The 23,726-nt window shown below is 43.3% G+C and overlaps 1 protein-coding gene across 1 annotated transcript in view; it reads right to left on the bottom strand.

Moving 5' to 3' along the window:
- Window positions 1–23,726, bottom strand: part of LOC139773293 (uncharacterized) — a 174,814-nt gene that overhangs the window by 103,930 nt on the left and 47,158 nt on the right. The window contains exon 2 of the mRNA XM_071707649.1: window positions 23,222–23,260. The gene's annotated coding sequence lies outside the window, so the exon portion shown is untranslated. The remainder of the gene's footprint in view (window positions 1–23,221; window positions 23,261–23,726) is intronic.

Here is a 23,726-nt window from a genome sequence, read left to right as displayed (position 1 = left end):
GTGAGTCAAGTGCCCGGAGCAGGAAAGCAGTCGCGGAAAGGCAACGGCCGCATATCGGAAGGTAAAAATTCCTTTCGTCACATCTTTGTCGCTCGGTCATTACGAGACATAATTGCTTGCTGTTTTATTACAACTTTTAAAAGTAATGTGAAAGAAAAAAATAAGGACGTATTATAGTAGCTCAAACGGACACGATATTTTTTGCGAAACGCATGTTAATTGATTCGTCGTTCGTCGCAATGTGGATTAATTTTCTTAAAGAGATTCTTATTTTGTACTTTCAGTGACGTGTGGAGGAGTGGATGCAGCTTCTACTCAGCAGCGTATCGGCCTCTTTGGTGAGTGACCAGAGTATTATTATTATTATTCAATTCGCGAGACGCAGCAGCGTCTCTTGATTGTTATTTAAAATTGCAATGTCCTGATTGCTATTCGAGGAATAGTCTCGGTGGAGCAAATGCGGCGACAGATAAAGAGTTAGGCTCCGATACGATTACATATCTGTCGCGGCGCTTAAAACCGAGATAAAGTCGAGACGCGTTTATACGACGGTAGCACCCCTTCGCCAAAGTTAAGGACAAACTAACCCTAAGTTCGGGGAACAAGCGCCCCAGGCGATCTCGGCGAGCGGTCTGCAATCTGATCCCGTGCGATCGGAAAGAGAGAAAGAAAGAAAAGGGAAAGAAAAAAACGCGTAACTCCCTGGAAAAGCTAGAAATCCCCATTCGATCGCGATGTCCGCGATGGTGCGATAAAGAAATCAGAGTCCGTGTCCGGCTATCTTTCTCCCCGTTCGAAATACGAGCCAGCGAATCTCGCCGCTCTTCCAACTCGATCGCGAATCGATCGTCGTGCGTGTTTGTTTCGGGGGCGCGTGCGATAACGCGACGGATAGTGGACCGATCATCGCGGCGAATGGAAGTTCTAATCGAGGGCGATCTGTTCGCGTTCGCGTTGAGGAATCCCTCCAGGTTCAGGGGGCAGCGCCCTTGCTGCGCGTTAACTCTCCCCTGCTGCGTATAGACGTGCGATGGTACGCCGAGTTGACGAATGGATTCGCCGTGCCCACGTTCGCGAAACGATCGATTGAGCTCCTCTATCCACTTGATTCGTTCAATGTGTGATAACTTACAGTACTTTTTTTATAACAAAAAATATTATGCGAGCCTAGTATTTAACGCACATTTGATATTTTTTTTCTAAACGATACACGAGTACATATAAACTCACGGTAGAACATTCTTGTTTTTCAATGCTACATTCAATTTCGATTGATGATAGGGTTGCCTGCTGATACGATCTATCGATATCATAATGACGCCTCGACTTCCCTATATAACACATTGTAATACTAACGGGAAATAATTGCCGCAAGATTTAATGACTGGCGCGATTTTGGGAGTACGGGTGTTACGCCATCATTAAAATCATAAGTAGGATTATTATCTTTCGGCTTATTGGGCCAATTAGGCTAATGTACCGCTTTATGCGTCAGTCGCCATCACGGCACGGCAATAAACCAGCGGGCAGATTTCTCCCGATTTTATGATCGGGTGCGCGCGCCTCGCGACGAAGCCGATCAGCGCGAGCGACGCGACGCGACGCGACGCGACTCGCGCACTCGAGGAAACTGTTTCGCGAATATAAATCCCGTAATAGGAGGTAATCCGCGGCGCGCGAACAACAGAGTCAGCCTCGCGTGATACGACGCAGTATATAAAAATGTGCGCCCGCGCGATCAAGATTAAACGGACGGTACGCTCCTTATAAGCTTTAATCGAATTGATAAATCATCTTGGCTCTCTCTCTCCTCTATTTTCTTTTTTTTTCTTTCTCTCTCCCTCTATAGCCGTTTCGCCGTTTGATATTTTTATTTCCGCGAGATTCCGCGCCATCGAATGAGATATGATTCACAATTCATTAAAAAATCACGTTTTTTCCTGAGACACAGAACCGCGTTTTACCGCAAATAAATGTACAGATTGCACTAGAGCGACGGAACTCTATGTATTTTTAATGTTGGGTCGAATATTTTTGAGCGAACGAATGAAAAGTGTCTTGAAATCTCGCGAAAAGATCTTTTAAGATCTCGGCGTAACCGTAAGATTTTCAATTTCCTCGTTATCCTTACGAGCACAGTTCTACCTTCGCGACTATATATCGAGCCCCCTTTCTCCTACCGCTACGGGGCCGCTACGCCAGCCCCATTCATTAACGTAACACGATTTATCAATTAGCGTAAAAGGCAGCGATAGATAGTCGTTCTGATATGTTGCCCCATTCTACCATTGCGATCTTTCCCTCCCTCTTCCACTCTCCGCACAACTATTCCCCCTTTTTTTCACGCGTAACTTTCTTTCCTCCTCCTCTCTCTCTCTCTCTCTCTCTCTCTCTCTCTCTCTCTCTCTCTCTCTCTCTCTCTCTCTCTCTCTCTCTCTCTCTCTCTCTCTCTCTCTCTCTCGCGTATAACTTCTCTTTTTCCCATCTTGTCATGCTTTATTTTCTCTTTAGATATTTACTTTATTGTATCTTATTTTTCTTAAAATTAAATATATTATTATTAAGGTATGAAATGCGCAAAGAAAATTAAGATGTAATGCAATGATTATAATGGATGTTCGGATAATTTCCATTAATAATTCTATGTTTAAATTATCCGAGCCAGTCTCACGTGATCTTGATTTGAGTTACAGTTGTTTTAAGTACCTCTCGGGGATGTTGATGGGAAGGGACGGTTGTTATTATATCATTTGGTAGCCGCGTAATAGCGCACAGTCGCATAATAACATAATTAATCTTAGCGTTCGTGTATCATTAATTCGATATAATATAATTTCAACGGACATTATGTAATGATTAGATTAACTCATTAAAAACTTCCGCAAAATTAAAAACGAAATAGTGCGTATTAAATGACAGAAGATGTAGTAGGAAGTGTTCGGAAATTGAAAACGGAAGAGAGAGGTTGAAATGATTTAATAGTTGGTCGAATTAAGGGATACAAAGACAATCTATATTTTTGTATATACTCTTTATGCGCACATCGTGTCTGCACCTGCAATATTAAACTTTGATGCTGGCCTTGGCTCAGGTAAATCTTTCTTTGTTCCTTCTCTCTCTTTCTTTCTCGTTGATGCCACCTCCTCGGCCACTTCCGGCGGATGATCGCAAGCCGCAAAGAATGTAGTCTGAGAGTCTTGTTCATGGTCCCAAACCGTCGGTGCGCAGCGAGGCACGAAACTGTTATTGAAAAAGAAATTAATTCTTCGCCAATCTCGTCGTACCCCGTGCTTCCGCTCGATCTCGATCGAGGGAAAATCGTGGATCGACTCGTGAAGCCCTTCTACGAACTGAACTGCAGACGAGTCCCACATGTTTCGTTCAAGCTCCCCCCCCCCAAACCAGGCGTAGATATGTATTATTATTTCGGGTGTATCGAATTTTATACCCGTTTATCTTCGTCTGTCTAAAGCACACGTAGAAATATATAAATGTTGGAAAGAGAAGCGCGCGCGCGCGGCACGCGGAAGTCGATCCAGCGCAAAAGTTTTCCTTTCCGGCCGGCAGTGGCCATCGGAATGTCGTTTTACCGGTACACGCTGTCGCATCGCGAGGCTTCGAAATCCCCGGGATAAAGTTAGGGCTCAAGCCGGGCAAATGCGAGTTTGAAATGTTGCCGCCGGACGTGCGCGGGCCGGATCTGCCTTCGGCATAATACTCTGCTCGGCCGAGCGAACTTTATGCGAATTTTGGGGAAAAATTAAAAGAGAATTTCCGCTGTTAGGTATACGGAGGACAGTTCGTGCGATACGTGCGGAGAATTCGCGAGAGTGGGACGGGGAAGAAGAGCCAGCCGACACTCTCTGTTAAAGCGTGGATTGTTGCACGTATTTCCTTCGGGACGCAACTTCGATCGTGACGAGTTTAAAGTTTAAACTTTTACTTTCCCGCGAGTCGCAAAGATATTTTGAATTTGCAATTTTCAATCGATGGTCTTCTTGACTGTTTCAATTAACTCGCGATGCATTCGCAGCGCACGTCCACACGAGCGATTCGCATTCTGCAGGAATGCGAATAGCAGGGGCGTGTCGACGATTTGCGAGAAGGATCGAAAGTACAGCGAGAGAGAGAGAGAGAGAGAGAGAGAGAGAGAGAGAGAGAGAGAGAGAGAGAGAGAGAGAGAGAGAGAGAGAGACGAATGATCGCGGAGCGAGAGAGATTGGTGGGCGGGGGAGGGGGTACGAGGGGGAGGAGATTCTCTTCCTGAGCCGATACTTATAGTGCCTGGTAATGAAGGTGTTATTAAATAGATTGAGATTAATTGCGTGATTAGTGCTTTATGTGTAATTGGATAGTGAGCTGAGCGGAATCGCCGAGAAGGAATTAAATTGGTGTTCGTGTACGTGTTTATATCCTGAATCTCTTCTTCTTTCCTTTCCCTCTTTGTCCCTTTCTTTATTAGTCTTATTCTTGGGGTGCGCGATCTTCGAGGCTACGGGTCCGTCGTTTTCTTCCTTCTCCATCACATATTTTGAAATAATCATAATTGAAATAATCATAATCAGATTTTTCTTGCAATTCGATAAATATATTTTATTCGTTATTTTAAAATTTATAAATAACATTTTCTATATCGAAAAAGCGATTTTTTCACAGGATTAATCATGAAAATCATCGTCGGACGATGTCTAGGGAAGAAACGCATAGAGCAGGTTGCGAGACAAGATCGGAAGAAAAAAAAGAACCGTAGACGGCCGCCAAGAGGGTGGTAGAGACGCGCGCGGCGCGGTAGGAGAGGGTTTCTTCTTGGCCCTATTAAAAAGCCCGTTTCCTCCTCCGTTTCTAAAAGCCTCTTATGGCACTCGAGGCAACTGCGAAAGCACTTGAAAGCTCCTGAAAAGCCCGACAACACTTCCCTGGTTGAGTGCCGCGTCCCGCTAGGAGGCCGCCGCGACTTCGCACCCTGTCAGCTAGATACCCTCCGTTCTCCGTGTGTTGCAATATCGACTCTATCCTATGTATTAAACATCGAGTGGCCTCCTCGCGCCGACTCCGAGTCCAGTCACGATGCGACATACTCGAATCAAAGAAATTCCTCTTACGATTTCTGACTGGCGTCGTAAACAGATCTCGCGCGATAATGTCGTCGCATCTAGCAAAACATTCCCTCCCCCGGCTCCAAACATCGCGTAATCGGATCTATCAATTTGCATTTTGCAATATAACGAAATTGGAGATTGCCATTGAAAATCTTTAAATCGCAGATTTAATCTTAGAAGCAATTTCGTGCGAATCATCATCGTAATGTCAGCGGCTAGCGTTATCGATCGACTCAAATTGAACATCTGTATTCGAAGTGACATAGTGCGGTAGTTACCGCGAGTCTCTCTTCAGAGTCTGCCTGCGCGAGGAAGTCGGACGATATTCTAATGTATTGTAATAAGGCTCGCGGGGAAAAGCCGCTCGCGCGAGAACCCATTGGCCCATTTTCATTTAAGACGCCTAGCGATTGGTCGTAGACTCGTAGAAGAAACACTGCATTATGTATGTTCCCGTTATCTCCGCTCGAGAGAGCGCTTCAACACGCGGATTACCAACACCTTCTGTCCCTCTCTTGTCCTTCTCCCGCGTCGCTCGATTCGTATAGCTTTCCTTCGATCGCGTTCGCCTCGGAACTTGTTTGACAATCTCCACTCGATACCGAAACTCAAAAGCACAGGGTCAATTATTAATTAAATAAAAATTGATCGAGGAATCATAACGCGTCGTTCGAAGTCGTTCGAAGATAGAGTAATTCTTATAAATTGACTACAATAATTAAAATCGCGCAATTTATTTAAAGATCTTCGTGTTGGTTCACCCGGTAATGTTAAATCCACCGTTTAACGTTTCCGTAACCGATCTAGCATTCAGGATGCAACTAAATGAAACAATTCCTGGAATTCTTCCTGACTTGACTGACCGTGGTAAGGCGAGGGTCGGTTAATTTCTGGAAAGGTCCGGGGCGCGGGTGGTGGTGTTGGAGGCTCGCTTAATCTGGCGCAGTTTAGACAATTTAGCGCGGTTACCCGGTTAGCGTCAAACATAACCTCGCCACTTGGCCGGGTGTAAAGAATGGCGGCTGTAATGTCGGTCCACGCTCCATGCCGCCTAGGGGAAGCGAAAGAGGAAGAGACAGGGTTGCGAAACGTGAGCGCGCGGGGGTGAATGGGACGGGTGTGTGCTTACCGGTTACCGAAGCAGAAGGGTAAGAGTAGAGGGGCTGCTACTGCTGCTGGTCCGCGCCGGAATAACCCAGCTCTTTAATTTAAAGCCGCCGGACAGTAATTAAAATAACCACCCCCGACACACATACTCCCCCAAGCGGTGCCCAACTTCAAGAAAACGCTTTCTCGCCCCCTTCGATTCCGTGGCTCGTGCGACTTTCCAAGATAGTTACGTTGCAACGTTAATACGGATTAACTTTGCTTTTCTGACAAGCAGATATGTTTATTCAATTATTTTTAGATTATCACTATAGCTTTCGTAGATTTTCGAATCTGTATCTTTAGCTGTATCTTTAACAATCAATATTAACGTACACATATATAGTTGTATTATTACAGGCAATCCGTTTTGAATTATATTTTCAACTGTAAACTGTCAGACTACGTGAAAGGAATGATTAATTATTTTTAACACAATATGCCGATTGTGAATAGCGATATATATTCGGATCTGGTTTGAGCACCTTTCCGCTTGTGGTTCTTCTTGTTCGCGATTACAACGAGAAGGGCCGAAGTCAGGGCGAAAGCGTAGCAAAATGGCAAATTTAATTTTGTCCGTCATGTCCGAATTTTGTACGGAATATTCTGTTTTCTTCAAGTATCGTGATAAAAAGAGTGAAGATCTATGAATTATAATTTAACGTCTTAAGGAAGAGAACTATAGGAAATGAGATATTACGTACAATATGATTTAATGATAATTTCGATATTGTTATAAAAGCACGGCGATCTTAAAATCAGGTAGCCGATACGGTCAGTCGAGAATTTCGATTAAATGTTTCATCAGCGTAGTATCGGTGCAATTTTCGAGTTGCTGGATGACGCGGTATCAAATTGCAGGTAATCACGGAAATTAGAAACGCACGTTACGCGCCCGAAGCGTTTAAAGGCGTATAACGAACCGGTTTAATAATTCACTTAACTGAATATACTTTTCCATCACCGACCGCTCGAAGTAGGAGATTGGCTGCGAAGTGTTGCACGAAACGGGGGCAAAATAAAAATTAGTCAAAGACAAGGAGCGCAAACTCTTAGGACGGCGAGCGGGATGATTTCATTCGCCATAACTGACCGTTCCCCCAGGATTATTATTTTTTCATCAAGACTCGTGTGAGGATGAAGGGAGAAAGAGAGACGGAGAAAAGGAGAGTGAGGGTCCAGACGGACGGGCCACCCCGAGAAATTGCATCTCCAGGGTGGGAAGCCCTCCTTCCTACGTTCCTTCCACGGGTAGCCTTCGCGAAATATATACGAGCCGGCAAATTGAAAACTAGCGATCGGCCCGCCTGAATAAAATATCGTTTAAATTGATCGTAACACCTGGTATATCGGCCGCCGGTTATATCGACGCTGGTGCTGGTCACGATTGCAACTTTAAACGCGGATCAGCTTACCCTCTTATGATCTAGAATGTGCATCTTAAATCAGTTCTTTCAGACAATGCAAGACAATAATAGAACATGCAACCAGTGATTTAGTGACATATCTTTCCTCCATCTCTCTCTCTCTCTCTCTCTTTTTTTTTGTGTAAAACGGTATACATGCTTTTTTAAAAATATCTTCTACAGTTGATAGTCGCTGGAAAAAAATCGGTAGCTTCTTTAATTAATATATGCGCTTGTATCCCTCGAAACTGCGAAACAAATCGAATGGGAAAACCCTGGCATAACTGCATTTTAGGGACCGCGTAACGATTGCATTTAACGAACTCGTATCGTTCATCGGCGCGTGGGCATCGTTGCGAAGACAAATAAATTAAGTGGATCTCGATGATGGCATCCATTTTAGCGACGAGCAATAATACAAAATAACGTAAGAGCGAATCGATACGCGCAGATCGCAACGCGCAATTGGAATATACACTCGAGCCTCGATATCGCTTGAACGTTATTTCATTGTTCACATTCCAGCGCAATCAGAGGCGGAAACACTTTAAACGGAACCACTTACGTTCTTCGATTCATCAGGGGTTAATATCGGATTACCGTCGGTATTTTTAACGGTGGTCGTGTCGCTCTTTGTTTGTTGAACGCGATACTAGTACATTTTTCGCATACAAATAAGACAATATTTTTTTCGCTCAAATTTATTGCCGTTTAAAGTTCGCTAATCTCATTTGTCCGTCGTCGATTACGTCGTGGATACGCGAATATTGGCGACATATTGCCAGCATTGTAGCAGCGAAGTCGAAACTTTGATCCAACGGCGAAAAGACGAATTACTTTTGCACCGTCTCCCCGCATCCCCCGTCCCTCCCCATCCCGTTGGCGGCATTCAATTAGCAGAAATGACGAATCGTAATTTCCCCGAACATCGTTCGATTCAATCAGGGTCGGACGAGTCCGGAGAACACGAATTCGTGCTTTCCAATCGGGCTGATTGGCCGGAGCGTCATTGCGATCGATTAGGAACAGCCGAGGTGGTTTCGGTGCACACGCGAGAGGGACGGCAGGGGATGCTCCGCTCTTTCCCGCGTAATCCGTCGGATTAGTCAATTATGTATAGCATTACGTCTCCATACATTTGGACAGGTCGCATAGGTCGGACGAGCGAGCGCAAACACAAGGAGAATCCTGAAGGATGCACGGGTTGAGAGATAGACCGAGACAGGAAGGGGGGAAGGGGGCAGCCAAATGAAAAAGAGAGCCTTTGTGTTTGGGATTCCTGCGCGGTATAGGGGCGGGGGAGGGATGGGGGTGTGAGAGTGGCGGGTGGGATGCAACTGCAATTTGTACCTCTTACTGTCCGCGGGAAGAATGGGTATTGTCTTGCAGGAGAGAAACGAATTGAGCCTCTATGAAGCCCGGCGTGCGAATGGGAATCGATATTTTTAATTTCAGTAGAAGCCAAACATCTACGGCCAGTCGGCTGAGCATCTCCCCACGTTTCGGGCATCCTTCACCTTTTCGCGGCTTACATATCTGGTAGAGACGGAAATGCGAGGTGAGACGACGCGCCTGACCCTTCGCCGCTTGTGACACCCGCTAATTGTAACGAGACGGTAAACATCGGTAGCGCCGGAGTTTGTCTCGAAGGGCCTTGTTGCACGTTATAGCTCCAAGTAACACGACGCGCGCAAGATGAATTCATTTTCGGTTATACGTGCGCAGTGACGTGTGTGGCCGTAATCTCGACGCCAGATCTCGCAACATCGTAAGTGATCGTGACGCGTGATTTAATTCGCGATTTATCGTGCTATATCTGCAACCCAATGGTATCAAAACTATCTTAAAACAAATCTTTTTATATACGCTTTTTTCAGTCACAAAGACGCATGACTCTCGTTGCGACTGATTTAGTTTGCGCGAGTACATTCACGCCCTATCTTCATCCTGAGAGATTAGCGCCGCGTACATCAAAGAGTCGCACCCCTGTAACGTCGTTCCATCTTGAAAAATTCGCGCTCACGTCGCGGTAATTACTCGTCGCGGGCGCGAATTTCTCCCACGCGCGTTCTCCGAGAGAAAGAAGTCGAGAGAGAAGACTTTTGATTGACTCCCGTGGTCCTTCGTTACGCGGAACGAAGGGCATACAGCACGGCCCACACCCTTTGTTTTCCGAATGCAAATAAGTAGCCTCAACCACTCACCCTCTTCCTCTCTGCCGGCCCCTTCTTTACCTCCTCTACCCTCCCTTTCTATCTCTCTATTCGTCCCTCGCACAGCTTCTAACTCTACTTCGCCGTCTCTCTCTCTCTCTCTCTCTCTCCCTCTCGCTGCCTCCCCCTCTACGTATCTGTGTATGTGTGAGTACACCCCCTGCTCTCACACCACGAAACGCAGAACACAGCGCATGCATATTCATACGTGGACCATGGCTGTGTGTGCACGAGAGGTTATTAATTAACCGGAAGCCTAATCAAGGCTCGTAGTCGAAGAGGGTAGCCGTCTCTCCGCGTCGGTGAAACCACGCCGAAATTGCGGTCCCTGATGTAGGTGGCGTAGGTTTGATCGGCTAACCGCGAAAAAATACCGATATAGTAGGAAAACGGTAAAGACGATCGCAAATATACAAATTCGATTTCAAGACACATTATTCAAGATAGTGCGGAATCATAAAGTATACATACATTTAAACCGGCATTTATATACCAAAAAATATTTCCAGTAATTTTACAATGGATTCCAAAGATCGTTAAAAAAATCACAATGGCGTGAACGGATGCAAAGAATATTGCAATCCAAGATCATATGCCGATAACAACTAGAACAATATCGCACCACTTCTTAGAATGTGACTCGAGCATAAACGTTGTGCGAGACATCAACAAAAAGTTAATTCATCTTCAGCGTTTCTAAGTACATATACCGCGCGGTACGTTACGATATCAGAGACTCTCTATTCTCAGAAAAATGTACTATTGAATTGTATCATTAAAGATACACTGCCAATTATTGCAAAATTTTATAATATTTCCTAGGCTTACTTTGATTTTTTTTAATAGAAGCGTATGTTAGTGATGATACAACTGAATATTGATCGCTAACGTAAAGCTATGACAGATCTGTTCATTGGTGTTGTTACACTGTCATAAGCTTCAAGCTACTTTAATTTTTCAATAAAACAAAATCGCACATCGTTTACTTTCGTATCGCCGAAGGACGTATCGTATAACGGGACAAATAGCGGAACGACGCGTAACGATAATGCATTGAAAATGTTTCGACGTCAAATTACATGTGCGAAGTAATATATTTCGAAATCCTAATTGGCCCGCGCACGCAACGCACGCTCAAAATGCATCCTGTCGACGAGTTATCGATACGATGCATCGATCAGGTATTTCCTCTCCCTTCCATTGAAGATTATTATGTCCCCTCGTCGTATCTTCTCAGAAATGGATATATCGGCGTACGCGAAGATCGGTATATATACATATACATATATATATATATATATATATATATATATATGTATATATATACATATATATATCCCGATACATATATACATATCATATACATACATATATGATATATACATATCATATCATATATACATATATATATCGGGTGTGGTACCTTACACGGCAGACCGACAATCTCGCGCCATTACGATCGTATAATGATCGTTATCCGAGAGCACAAAGGGTCCAACAGTGGTGCTCAGCTAGAACCGGCGTTTATCGTCTGATCTGCGGCTTCATGCCGGCTGTTTGCATGCGGCGATCACACTTCGCCGCAATTATGATCGAGAGATAGCTCGATCAGGGCCGCATTTACGCGTTGTCGCGCGGCAAGCGCGTTTAAATCTACTAGAAAAATTGCAATTTACGTAATTGTCAGCTAAGGTCCATTCTCTAATTGCATGCATTGTTAATTTTTTGATAAGAATAATTACTCGAATCGTTTCAACGCGACGAGTAGAGTTACACAACAGCTACTGCGTGGTAATAAGTATGAATAATCACAATCGCCGGGTCTGGCAGCACGATGTCTCTTTGACGAGACAAATCTGTTAATGCCGTCGAAACGGCAGCGAGCCGTTAAATCGACGAACGAATTTTAATTTTTCCGGAACCGTTTGGCGAGTCCGATATCTTCTGCAAGCGGCCCTGAAGGCAAACGGGCTTTCTCACCGCGAATCCGCGATCTACGGGGTGTAAGGTAAGGAAGATCACCCGGTTGATCAACGAAGCCGGCTACATGCTCGTATGTAATTTATATTTAAATAAGTTCAGGATTGAAACCGCAAGGTAAATACGAGTTTCGTCGAGCTGCACGTGCACGCGCTGGTTTCCTCGCGATAGTAGTATTGCGGTCACCGGACGATGCATGGGTAATCGATCATCAACGGAATCGATAGTATCAACCTGGCTGAAATGACTCCTTGCACAGTTCCGAAATCGCACGACAATCTTTTCCTATCGACGCGTGACATTTCACGTGCTCTAGAAACTCAGCAAACTCTAGAAATGATCGATTGCGAAAAGACACGCGACGAGCGTTTGAGAGCGGTGTTGATTATTTACTTAACTTTTTCTCATAAATTCGTGGATTTTCTCATATTCTTTCTCCCCTCTTTCTCTCTTCCTGGATTGCACGTAACGAAAGACGAAAAGCGGAAACAATGTAAAACAATAAAGGGGTTCTTACCATAACGGCGCGGTCGGCGCACCGCGATATTGTATCCGGAACTGCTTGCAGTTCCACAGGGTGAGGGTTGCCTTGGCGCGGGCGAGCCAAGGAGGGGTGCACACGGGTCAGTTGTCTAATATATGTGATAATAACTTCGAGACGGGGAATCGAAGGCGGCGGCGTGCGAATCTCAGATCTGCATATATGAATTGCCGGCTCCCTTCTCTCCTACCCTCCTCTTACCCTATTCCTCCGTACTCTTCCGCGTGTAGGCTAGTACGGCCGTGAATTTCGGGATTGAAATTTGAAATATGGAAATAATAGGAAACGACCTCGATCGCCACTAAATACGAGCATTTTAAAGATATGATCCGCGGAAAATCGTTTTAAGGCCCTGCCGTTTCTTTCTCCTTTTTTTAAGTGAATGGAAAAGCTGCCGTGCGCGCAGAATCGCGCGCAAGTTTATCGACATCGCAAGTGTCTTGTGTTTGACGAACCATTTGTCGATCTCTCCGCGGCGTGGGCGCGTCGGGAAGAACAACATTGTCCAGCGTCGTAACATTTGAACGGTAAACACTTCGGCGACAGTCATATTTTTTACTAATTTTTGTTACAGCGTTGTCATTTGAAGTACTCGTCTATCCCTCGCAACTATTATTACTAATACAAGACTCGGGAGAATCGCGAGCACGAAACGAATCGCGCTCGATTCGTATTGGGAGAAAACCGCGCATAAAAACAAACCAGCAAGATCGATGCCGCGCGCGCGAATCGGTTACGGTACGTGTTTCGCGCACGTAACAACGAAATATGAAACCGACACAAACGGTCGTCACTGCCTGAAATCGAGACTTCCCTGATTCTGCCGAATTCCGACATACTCTGTAATGACCGACCTCTTTGTGCTAGAAACTCGCGTTAGAAATTCAGTCCCTTGTACAATGCGACAGAGCAGGAGCAAAATGGTACAAAAATAAAAAAAAAGGAAAAAATAACTGCGTTTGTATTCAAACGTGATCAGGCACGCATTCGATTTTAATCAATTTTCGTTTGAAACGTTTTTAAAAATGTCATAATCGCAAAAATAGCCTTTCGAGTTTGCTTAAATAACGATTTAAAGGAATAACAGGTTTAGGATCGCCGCCGCCGCGCCGTCGAGAATAAAATTTTTCCTTCAGCGCACGATGTGTTTTCTGAGATCGTCATGCACCGCGTTTCCGCCCTTTCCCCTTCGAGATTATATGCAACTTCCTGAAGACGACTAAGGAAAGAACCAGACCGATAGCCAGGGGTGCCTCCGTTACGGCAAACAAAGTCTTTGTTTCGAGAATACAGAATCGTCGGAATCGTAACACGGGACATTAACTGGGCGGGAAGCATAACAGGGAACGTTCCGTCGCACGGACTAGATGCATAATGTGACATAACATAATGCATGTTTTACTTTGAGCCATAATTACGAGATGCAAATATACTTCGTTATTGATTGCAGTAGTAAAACTGGTATTTTGCTGTTTTGGAAATTTGAATTCTTAGACACGTTTAAGTCTTTACTGTTTGAGTATATTTCAGAGCCATTATACGCATTGTTTCTGAAATCTATAAATTTGAATATCATTGTATCTTCTTGAATAGGAGAATAATAAAATTATTCGCCGCGTGTATCGTATAACAAGTTAGCTTATTTCTGATTTGTCTAATTATGACTATGATCGTCAGTTCCTAAGATATCACGCGATTTGGTCTGGCAGACCAACTGGAGTTTAAAACCACGCGACTCCATTTACGACTTAAGAATCATCGAAAGAAGATATCTCCATGCACCTTCCGAGTCCACAAAATGGAGAGAGAGAGAGGAGAGAGAGAGAGAGAGAGAAGACATGGCGGAGGAGGAAAGAGGGCGAGTGAGAGAGAAACGAGCTGGCGGCCGGTGCAGTAGAATTATTAATTAAGCACACTAATTAAGCGCGTTCATCGTGCTCGCCCGCGGGGTCAGCCAGTGCGCGCATTGTGAAAGGAGCACGCGATTACAAACGCGTTCGTTAATAAATTACCTTTACGCTAGAAACGCTGCCTTCCCCTCCCCATTCTTTTCCTCTCTATGCTTTCGTTTAGCTATTAAAAGTCGTTGTTCGCAGCCGTTTATTACAGTAAAAGGCCCGACCATGTCACGTGAACGTATCTTAACTACCGAGCGATTATGCCTCCTCGATCTGCGATGAATAGGGAACAAAACTAATGGAAGAGCGAAGAAATCTATAAGTATCGTTTAGACACTTGCGTAACTATGACCTTCCTAGAGTGTATTCTGAATTATCTTTTTACTATCGTAAAATGTCTAAATTTATTTGGCATTTTTTAAATATGAATAAGCGAGAAATCTAGTATCTTAAAATCAGCGCGTATTCGTGAAACTCGACATGCCGTGAAACGGCAAGAGGAGACACATGGTCCAGTCGCGGCTGTCCGATTCTTGCAAATGCGGTCGTAACGGTACCACTAAGTAGCCGATCGCGAGCGTGTAGCTTGAAGATGCGTCTTTAATGATCATCGAAACTTCCTGGTTCGCGAGTCTCTCACGCGAGAATCTTCCCTCCACCCTCCGTCGCGTCGCGTCGCGTCGCTCGGTATACCATAAGTCGCTTAACGAGGGAATCGGCGGCGAAGGGGCGGAGGAAAGGGACCAGGAGGGTACGACATTATTAACAGTCTCTCGTTATTTATTCCTCGTTAATCCCATGCATTTATTACGCTGCCGTACTGTGCTTTCTCCGCGAGCATTCGACCTTCCCCCTCCACTTCCTCTACGATACACGGTCGGGAAGTACGCGACTTAATGAATCGATTCGTTAACCCTGATAACGACTTTGTCACCAGTTTTGCAAGAAGCAATCAAATATCTCTCTGTTAATTCGGTAACGCTCCGATCAATAATATCTGCCTTTTTCAATTAATATTATATTTTTTATCGTTGTTAGATCGAGCAACTGATTGTATTACTTTTCACTATTTATCGAACATTAGAGAACATAAATATATTGATTAATTATGTGTAATTTTATATGATTATTTATTAATAAATAAATATTTGACTAAAAGCAGGATTTAAAAAAAATATTTCAAGAATGTTCAAAAATGTAATCGAGCGTGATCAAATGGGTGTTCCTGTTCTTCATCTCGAGAATCGTAGGGATTCGAAGCTTATATCTTTTTGGACATCGACTTGACATAATCTCGGGATTAAGATTCACATAGGTGTGAAAGATTAAATTACAGGCGAGCCGGTACAATAGGATAGTACGCACTTGCGTGCGGAGAATTAAAGCAACAAGATACTGTTCAAGAAAAAGCAAAAGCATTTTTATTGCATCTTTTTGTTCATCAGATAAACGTCGCATCAATCTCAACGGGCATTTAGAATATTATACTTCACTCTGTGATCATAGCGCGCAAAAAAACTTCAATTCAGTACCACGGTGATGAAATATCGCGCACATCTCTTTCGAAATTTTATTGAAATGTGCCTATACATGTTTGAATTAATTTTGTTTAAAATTTATTTGTGTTGAAAGAGCAAATCTTGCATATCTCGTACACAAAAAGTGAAACGCATCGTATGCTTTTCATTTAATTAATTTGCGTGATATTAAAAGCAAATGAAATTCTATTAATGGTTAAAGGAAGCAGAAAAAGGCTTTCTGATATTAAATCACTGCGAGGACAAAAGGGCCAGTCACAGAGCCCTACAGAATGTAGGTATAGGTGAGTAAGTCTAAATCTAAAAAATATCTCGACAAGAACTGACAAGTTCATATGTCAACGCTTCGGTTTACTTCAAACACTCTTCAAAGTATAACTGAACTAAAAATTGAAACCACCAACGTATATGCACGCCAAAGGGAAGTTAGATTTGTGAAAGATCTAAAATTTAGACAAACAGTTCTTGGAGTGGAGGAGGGGGGGGGGAGCAAATAGGTTTATCTCGAAACCGTGGAGGCTCCGTATTAACTGATAAGCTTTCTGGCAAAGATTGCGGGCATCTTTCATGTGAAAAACGGGATTGTTGGGTCTCGAAAGGGGGGACACCTGTCCACGTGTATCCCGCGCGCAGCCACGCCGCATAAAGAAGTTCATTATCGCGACGTTTAATTATATATTTATTTTTAGAGTCCTTTGTCGAGCCCGGAGTCCTTTACTAGGAAAAGAGTTACGCCGATTCTCGGTAACCCTTCCCACCGTCGCCCATTGCTAGCTGACTGCTAATGAATTTTCACCTTTTTTCGCCTTATTTGCTCATTAGTGCTTTACCCTCGCCTCGTCCGCTTCCTCTCTGCCGCCCGCCTAACGGCGGCCCCTTCCCCCTTGCCTCGCCGCGCCCTTAATCCTGACGCGACGGCCGTTCCTTCGCCCATATGGGCTTCGGTGTGTTTAGCATGCTCAACGCGTGAGTAAAAAGGATTCAATAATTTAGTTATGAATACGTCTAATACGAAGCTCGTCTGCGTTTAAAGCGATGGCGGATTTTCTATCTATGCGAAGCTGTGCATGGTAGATGAAAAAAAAAAGAAATGTGCCTAGATACAGTTTTGTTTCTTCGCGCGTCGAATTGCAGGTAAAGTTCGTTTGGTTATTCGTGCGTATTGAGTTCTCGACCGCTCGATTGAGTTGCTCGGATGATCGAGTTGCTGGCGGCTCAACCAAGTCCACTCTAATTTAGACATTTTCGAGTGGTGGCAGCGGTGGCGGTAGCGGCGGCTATATTTGTTATATTTTCACTCGAATCATTATTACGTGGCACCCCATGCGTACCATACGAGGGGATTACGCTTCAATCCGGTTCGCTATAAATTGGGCGGTATCGCCGTTCGTATTGACGCTCATACACGTGTACAGCTGCGTTCACAAACTCGGCGTTATCGGACGTTAGGAATTCTCGCCTTTGGGAATTATTCTAGCCTATTCGATTAATCTTCGGTGTCCACAAGGCGACGCAGCTCTGTCGCATTCTCTGTCTAAAGTCCCCGAGGAACGATCAGTTAAAAATCGTCTTCACATCGACGGGTCTTTGCACCTGAAGCAAAGAGTCGCGCACAACTGACTACAACCGTCGGTAAAACTTTTCCACGTCTGCTTCCGGGCTCGTTGGGAAAAAGGGTTGCGACGACCGTGCAAGAAGGCACGACGGTGAAAAGGGGAGAGGGAGCAAAAGGTGCCTCCGGAGGGCAAATGACGGGAAAAAAGGATGCGCGCGGAGGAAAAGATCTGGGAAAATCGTACGTCGAAAACGGCAGAACGAGACTCGTGGAATCGCGGCAAAAGAAATATCGTCGGTCAACGGAGATAATCCGTATCCTGGTAGTAACGACGATGGGGTGGACGTTGCGATGGGGGAGCGGTGGGGGAGGGGAGAAAGAAAGGAACGGCGAGAGGGGGAGGGTAGTCAGAAGGGAGGAACTACCCTTAGCTGGTTTCCCTCAGGAGGTTTTATAATGGCGTCCAGTTATTACCGCAGAATCCACGGACACGACGCGAATCTCCGACAAGGGACGAAGACCGATTTAACAAGTGCTCGAATATACGGCACGAGTGCACAAATGGAGGAAGGAGAATCTCGGTAGAAAGGATGCGAGATATCCGACAGTACGAATCACTGATAAGGATTGTCGTTAGTCCGATAACGATAGCACAGAAATAGGGACGTAACCGCGCTCCCCGTTGTTTTTGACTATAAAGACACGTGGACGCTCAATAATGCGAGCGTGAATAATGACCGTAATTAATATTAGGCAAAGCATGTAATTTACCATCGTTGAGAAGATTTATCGGCAGCAGGCAGCTGCGCGAGCGACGTCACGTTTAGTTAGCGTCGCGATGCGTTCGCAAATTACTTAGCCGTGCCATTTTCAATCCGTATCACTCTAAAAAAAAAACCCGTGCCGTTTGATAACTTACGAAATTATAGTTGCAGTTATAAACTAGATGTCGAGACTAGTTTCGGTAAAAGCAAATTCTTTCTGTTGATTAATGATTCGTGAATTTCGAAAAGCTGCGCGAACGTTCAAACAATTATATGCTGTTTTGGGAAAACACGAATCTATTTGAAATTCCAGATTCTCGCCACTGGAAATAATCAGTACAAACGGACCTTCTTAATTCGATTTATCGACCAGTTTTGATGCGTCGGATAATTAAATGTTGAAAATCGATCGGACGTGGGCGACGGATGATATCGGCGGATTTTCGCTTTTGACGCGAAAGCGAGCACAATGCGCGATAAAGGGTAGTTCATTTGCGCGCCGCGCGCGTTTATAACCGTATAATATAAAAAGCTCTCAATTAAAAAGTCGACTCCCCGTTCGAATAACCGCACCGGACGCAATGCGTCAGCGCTTTTTTTCTGATTCTTGCGTTTCATTAAAATCACAATGTAATTGGTAATACGATAGTACGTTTTTTCATTAACACTGCTGGGGCATTATGATTATGGTTAAAGGGTTCCACAGTTGCAGTTTCCGACAGCTACACCAGTTTCAAAATATAGGAAATGATTAAAAGTTTGAAGGGGAATAATCTTCGAAGATAATGATTTTTCAAATAATCGGATAAAATGCATTTTTGGCAAAAATTCAATTTATCAAGTTCATCTTAATGGAACAAATTATTTTAACGATCTAAAAATGTGCGGTATTTTTCATGTTGCACGATGTTTGCATTTGCGTATGATAAATTATACGTGTGGTAGTACAAAACATGAAAGTAATAAATATTGTTTTCTATCGACTAAAAAAAAAAAAAATAATTTCGGATTTACCGACGTAACGAAGGCAAAGACGCAGAATCTCTTCCGTATTGCACTCGTGCCAAAATTCGAGCATGTTGGCTAATCTCGGCTTGAACTAGAGAGGACTCCCGCGAGCAACGCCATACTTCTCTCTGATATACGAGATGTCAATTTAATGGTATCCTCAAAATGGGGTCCCTCCCTGATGTTGAAATTAGACTTTTCAGAAACGACCTAGAATACGCAGCAGAGGAAGATGAGTGTATCTGCTTAATTCCCCCCTGGTTCAAAAGCTTGAAATTCTAAGAACACAATTATTTTGCATCTGTAATCTCGAAACTAAATGATATATCAATATTGCTCGCAAATGTATGAATTAAGGTGGATACATTTGGGTGTCTACACTACAACGTGCCTCTCCCACACACACGTGTACGAATACGTAGTACGTCTTGCGACGTGCCTCCTTTTGATCTCTTTTGAGCCCTTGAGTGCAATCGAGGCCTCGAGCTTAAGAGCCACAAGAGGAAAGAGAAATGACGCTTCGCATGTGTTTTGACTAATTAACATACGTGAAAATCCTCTTAATTGGGTGATTAAACGCCTGTGAAGAGACTCTAATGGGAAACAGGTTTTCCACGCCTGGCCGCGCCTTTTATTTTCGATTCTTGCCGCACTCTTTCATCTCTATCATCGTATTCGCGAAAGGCGGATACGTTACCGCGAACTCTGCTCGCGTCTAGTATAGCCCGATGCACAGCCTAAGTCTAATCTGGTCTCGCTTAGCCTAATTTTAAGCAACGTATTCCAAGTTAGCTCGGTCTGCTCTAGTCTTGTGTTTAGTCTCCTTTATCCCGAAATAATTCATTCAAAGCTAATTCGATTCGAAGCTGGCCAGGAGTGCATTTAAAAAGATTACGTTTTTAAAAATTAGATTTTATATTTAAATGCCTCCGTAGAGGTTGTGCCGCGACATAATTGATGTCACAAAAAGAAGCAACCTCGCTTACTTCACGACCTTAGAAATCGGTGAGCAAACCATTTGGGTGGACGCGTTTATCACATTAAGTCTCGTCTGACCATTACGACAAATTCTGGGACAAATTTTTTGCTGTCGCATGGTATATCGCGGACTAGTATGTTCGTTAACGAAGGAAAATCGAAGAAGAGGTGGCCAGGTGGAAGAAGCGGAGGGCGGCTATCTATTCAATTATCACCTTGGAACGGCCGCATACGTATGAACAGGTAATCCCATTTCACGACTTCCGGCCATTCTCAGGCTTTGAGCGACGTGTCCTGTGACGTCACGTGTGTGCTATCTTCGACTTCACGGATGCACGGCTTAGCTTTGCTACCCCATCACCCCCTTAGTCATTTTTTTAATTGCCAAAATTATATAACAAGCTCAATATTTTGTTTAGTTTTAGAAGATGTAAAATGAAAGCTGTGAGAACTGTGTCTCATCGGCAATATGATGTGGTTAAACTAGATTAAGAGACTACTGGCGACATCAGAGTAAACTAGATCAAGCAAGCTGCATCAAGCCAGTTATAGTAAACCAGATCACATTCGCGATCAGATTGAGTAAAATTATATCTTCGACGGTTAGATTAAAGCAAAGTAGTGCTTGCGTTTTTTTTTTCAAGCAATCAATTTCTTTGAACGTTTATTGCTAATCAACTTGTAAACGATCGGATGATTATTACTTGCAGGTATCTGTGATCGGGATAAAGGTTTCTTCAGATATAAGCGAAGCACAAGTCCGTGCTACTGGCAATTTACTATCTTCTGGTAATTAACCGCTTCCTTAAGCCGAGTCGTATCTCCCCTTATCTGTTTCAGCATATCTGCCTTACACACGTGTATACGCGTACTGCGTACATTCTAAACAAAGAGCCATTTTCCCACATAGTATACCGTGAAATTCTACAATTGCGTGTGCGTGTACGGCGTGTATGGCGCACGGGCGATGAAAATCTCTGTAGCTATTTAAGGCAGAGGTGGGCAACCTTTTTGAGGGTCGATTCAAATAAAGAAATTATCATTAAACATACATACAGTTCACGCACGCGCCACTTATTATCATAAAAAAAATGATATGATTATATAGTTCGACAACTGGAGTGCTTCTCAAACTAAACGTGTTTTTCTGCGTGTCGGTGCTCCTTTCAGGAATTTTAAAATACCTTTCTTCACGGACCGTTTTTCGAACAGCCGAGTATAATTAAGCTTCTGTGCCGTTTTCCAGCACGTTCTTTTGTTCTTCAAAAGGAAACCCGGTATCTTTAACGGTTCTCCAGAAAAATTAGGAAGGCTCGCGAGGAGAGCTTTTGCCTAGGCGAAATTAAAATTTATTTTATCCGCTTGCAAAATTTACGAACGCAATAACAGAAGCATTAATATGGTAATACCAGTCAAGAGAAGATGGACGAAACTTTATTGACGGAACGTATTCTAAAGGCGCGATCCGAAATAGTACAAACTTGTATGTTAATATTAAATCAACGGTCTGTCCGATGATTAAAATCTAATTATTCGAAATTTCAGTTGCAATTTTTTGATCGTATAAAGGAGAATAAATTCCTGTTAACCGCGATAAAGTAACAACCTGACTTTGACGACTCAACTAAAGACTAATACAGTGCTACGTACATCGTCTGCGTATATTGTCCAAAAACAATCTGTGAAGTTTAATTGCGAATAGTTGGAGTACGTTTCAGGTACAATTGACCGACAATGTCTATATTTTCGAGTCTGGTCAGTTTCAAACGCCATTCAGTAAAGATACTGCTTGGAATTCGAAAGCGTTGTATTTTATTTTTCGTTCTCGGTTCAGGAAACAAAACGTGTTATTCTCATATCGTCGAACAGTCGCTCACGTACAAAGGTTAACGAACATATACATTGAAAAATATCTTTTTAAAATCTGTTAAGAATAATCGCTGAAAATAGGCTTATACTAGGCTTAACGTGTACATCAGCGCTTAGTTTGGCATACGATAAGACCTGCGATAGCTAGATCGGGCTGGATTTCCCTTGCGTGCGTATCGATACACATACACGTCTATATAGGAGATTACATAGAATGTCTCGTAGTAGGATGGAGATAGGTGCCTAGAAAGAGAAAGAGAGAGGGAGCGAAGAAGAGGGTGGAGAAGGGTGGCTTAGTACAATTTCTTCGAATCAAGCGAAAGCCAATTACAAGTTTAATTCAGAACTTTGCACGGGCGATAATTAGCCGGTAAATTAAATTTACTTTCGTTTCAAAACAATCGTGCAAGTTTGCCGCCCTGCGTGCCGCGGCGCAGCGCGTCGCGATGAAACGTCGTCCTCGTCCTCGTCCTCGTCGTCGTCGTCGTCGTCGTCGTCGTCGTCGTCGTCGTCGTCGTCGTCGTCATCGCCGTCGTCAGGAACAATCGAGAATTGTACAAAATTAATTATGCGGAACAATGACGTCGTAATGTCTGATGTTCTTCATCGATGCGGTGGTTTCTCATTGGCGAAAAATTCTATGAAACGTGATTATATATATATATATGAAGCGAAAAACACTGAATTTTTGGAGAGTATTTAATACGTTTTTACGTTATAATTGATACTGTTTAGAGTTCTTTTCTTTAATGATAAAAAGATTGTTATAGATTGCTGTTATAGATGAGAAAATAAAACGCATTCCACGCTGTTACATCCGAGACCCGCATGTAAAAGCGACTTTACGTTTCCTGAGAATTGATCAATACTCACGCGATTAATTCTGCCGAGAATGTATCTGCGCGCTCTAGTAATTACTGTTACAGATACAAATACCTGCCTCGGCCGTATATTATACGAAGCAACCCTACTATAGAGCGGGAATGCGCGCCGTGAAGTGATTTCTTCGCTGAATAATTTAATCCTTACAACAGGAAAATATTAATCTACGAATTTCGAAATTGCGAAATCTCGTAATACATTTTGTCACGCTCATTCATTTACTTAAAGTATAGAAGACGAAGAATTTATTAACAGCAAAATGTCGTTTAACGGTAAATCAATTAACGCTATCGGATTTCGAATAAATTAATTGCATGCATAATGTAATAGTATAATTCACTCACCTAAGTTAGGCAAAGGAACCTCCAATCATACTCGACAACCTGCAATCAATTATTATTTTTATAAATTCTCATATATTCTCAAATATTCCGGTAGAGAGAAAGAGGTAATATATTGTTGTAATGTATAATAAAACACGCAGATAGCACGTCGGAAGATATTTTGTCAATATCAGTGACGATATCGAGCTACGTTACATTTTTATATCATCCTTAACTTTTAAGCTATTTTGAAAGAATACTCATGTCATTCTCGCTGCTATATCATTTACATATCGCTCCGCTGTATTTCTAAGTTATTACCGTGTCACTTCCCTGTTATTTCCGAAAGATTTCCGTATCATATTGTTATGTACGTTCGTTTCATACATATTTTCTAATCTTATAAGATATCTATTTTATGCATACGTATCACTTTCTTTGCACGTTGTTCTAAACATACACGTGATCTTTATTCGAGAATTTTTAAATTAAGGGAACGTTGTGTTTTTTCTGTACATAGCGAGGT

The sequence above is a fragment of the Temnothorax nylanderi genome, unplaced genomic scaffold, assembly GCF_030848795.1.
Source record: "Temnothorax nylanderi isolate EJ_2023f unplaced genomic scaffold, tnyl_v1.0 TNYL_tig0060_pilon, whole genome shotgun sequence".
Taxonomy (NCBI): Eukaryota; Metazoa; Arthropoda; class Insecta; order Hymenoptera; family Formicidae; genus Temnothorax; species Temnothorax nylanderi.
Note: the sequence above shows the minus strand (reverse complement) of the source record. Positions and strands in the feature narration are given on the sequence as shown.